Genomic DNA, 2,956 nt, shown 5'->3' with positions numbered 1-2,956 from the left:
GATACGCTCTTGAAAAAGGACATTTGACTATTATAACTGCAAATCTGCACTGAGTTCAGGGATGGCAGAAAGAGAAATAATACCGTATAAAGGGGTTCCTTCTTTAGGATGGTTGGCTGAAAGCATGTCTTTCATTTCTTCCAAAATCTCATTGAAATGACAGAAGAATAAAATCTAAACTACAAAAACTAGTTCAAGTGGACAATTCATAATTTTTTCTTTTCTAGAATATTTTAATTTGACAGGTATATTCCTTATGCAAACATCAGAAACAAGTTTAACTTAACTGTATGAACAGGGTTTAAAGGAAATTAGAACCATACCAATTATGTTGGAAAATGGCAGTCTCTCCCATTATATATAAGAAAAGGGTACAATGCAAGATAGTCAAAATTTGGTTTCGTGATGAGGTGCCTGGGTGGCTCAGTCAGTTAAGCATCCGGCTCTTGGTTTCAGCTCAGTTCATGATCTCAGGATCGTGGGATCGAGCCCCACATTGCATAGGGATCTCCACTCAGCAGGGAGTTGGCTTGGGATCCTCTCCCTCTGCCCCCCCCCAAAATAAGTAAGTAAAGCCTTTAAAAAATTTTGGTTTGGTGAGCCATTTACATAATCATGACCTTGGGCTGTTAGCTGACTCACGCTATAGATGTATTTTAACATTTTGAACTACTCAGTCTACCCACATCTCCTGCTGTAGAGGCTGACCAAAGTGCATGTCCGTCTTCTGTCCATCTGTTCTCCTGCCAATAGCTAATGAGAGCAGTGTAATCCAGGGTAAGCAAACCCAAAAATTGGACTAGGATAATCAGATTCCCTCTTCCACGAATTTGGAATTGGGAAACTGGATCAGCTGTCTTTTGATTCACTTGCTCCTCAAAGTGGAATCTGTGGGCCAGCAACATCCAGGTCAGCTGAGAACTTGTTAAAAAGGTACACTCCTTCCCTGAGACTTAATGAGCCATTATTTGCATTTGTGACAAGATTTCTGCATGATTTTGAGGACATTCAAGTTTAAGGGACACCGAGCTGGACGCTGGGGAGGGGGCACTTGGAATGAAAGATGGTATAGAATTTGGAGTATATGTATGGTATATATATCTGGAGTATGGTGTTCAGTTTGGACATCTTGCTTCTTCAGGACACTGATGTTCTGGATCCCCGCCTCCAAGGAGAGGCACCAGCTCTTCTGAAAGGTCTAAAAATATAATCGATAGAGGAATGTACAAAAAGGCAGGGAGATTTGGCTTCTGGGGGAGAAAAAAAAAAGATTTTCAGGAGACATGTCTTGAAAAAGGAGATACTATTTTTTTAGTATTTAAAGGATTAAATGAAGAATTGGTCATCTAGCCATCGGAGCTGGTTCAGTGGATAACTGTTACAGGCAGAATGTTCTTGAAACTCCAATGGCATAACAGCTGTCCTCTGAAGCACCAAGCTGCCCACGATTACAGGCAGTAAGTTGAAAGTAAAGTAAAAGGACCCTCTTCAGAGACTTGGGAGAGGAAATCCTACTTTGAGCATGGAACTAAACCTTTAGGATATGTTGTATGACTAAACTGTCCGGTTGCAAGGCTAAGACTACAAAGGCTCTTTTCTTCCTTCCCTTTGTGAGTATACTGAATGATCACTGAAGTCCAGATTTTTCTTTTTTTCCTTTTCTTTAAGATATATTTATTTTAGAGAGCAAGCATGAGTGGGGGGGAGGGGCAAAGGAGAGAATGGCAAGCGGATTTCCAGCCATCCCACCACCCATGAGATCTTGACCTGAGCCGAAACCAAGAGTCCCATGCTCAACCAACTGAGCCAACCAGGCACCCCCAGATTTTTTTTTCTTTTCTTTTCTTTTCTTTATTTTTTTTTAGAATTCCTCTATTCTCTTATTTTTTTATAAACATATAATGTATTTTTATCCCCAGGGGTACAGGTCTGTGAATTGCCAGGTTTACACACTTCACAGCACTTACCATAGCACATACCCTCCCTAATGTCCATACCCAGATTTTTTTATTTGCCTTATTTTCTGAGAATTTGCTGAGTTTCATGGCAGATTTTGAATAAGAAGATGGTAACAACTGTGGGAGAATACAAAGTCGTTTGAAGTCCAAGAGAAAAACTGAAAGAAAGCTGTGAGGTTGGAATGAGAAAGGGACGAACCTGGTGCCAAGAGTTCCAATGAGGCAGAGGACTAAAAATGGTGATGGAGGCAGAAGTCTTTAGCTTCTACTTTCTTCCATTTTGTGATCTTGACTGCCTTTCTGCTTTAATTACTTAAAATAATTATCCCTACCTATTATCTCATGAATGCGAGAAGGACAGACAGTTTCATTATCATTTCCATCTTGGGACAAACATACACATTGCTATGTTAATCTATTGAATAATTTAGCAAACACAGAAGGCTGCACAAGGATTTGAAAAGCAGAATTCAAAAATGAAAGTTAAGAAGAAAAACAGAACAACGGATTGCTAAAGGTCAGCTTTGGTAATAGAAGGTCAAAGCAAATCAAATCACCAACATTTGAATGCCCTTTTTCCTCATAATTGCAAACATCATTTTATTTTTACCCAACCAGGTTATTCCAAATGTCAATTTTTATTTTTTCTATGTATTTCCTCCTTTGTTATACACAGCCTTTCTTTGCCCATAACCTCCATGATCTCATTCCTTGTTTTGATCCCTCTATTTGCCATATGTGTTCAAAATGTGTGGTGAAAATAAATAAATAAATACATACATAAATAAATACATAAATAAGTGGGGGGGGGGACCCACAAAATGGGTGGTGAATAGCATTTTTGCCATTCTTCAGGCTGTTGCAACTGTGGAGGAAAATTGCCAGATCCGAACATGGTGACCCAGCCTGTATGCTCCATGGCTTCAGAGAGCACTTCAGAAAGCCCAGCTCGGTTAAATGCAAGGAATGTGAGTGATTCTGCTTTGGAATCCATGAAG

This window comes from Mustela erminea, chromosome 2 (genome assembly GCF_009829155.1).
Source record: "Mustela erminea isolate mMusErm1 chromosome 2, mMusErm1.Pri, whole genome shotgun sequence".
Taxonomy (NCBI): Eukaryota; Metazoa; Chordata; class Mammalia; order Carnivora; family Mustelidae; genus Mustela; species Mustela erminea.
This window is presented reverse-complemented; position numbering follows the sequence as displayed.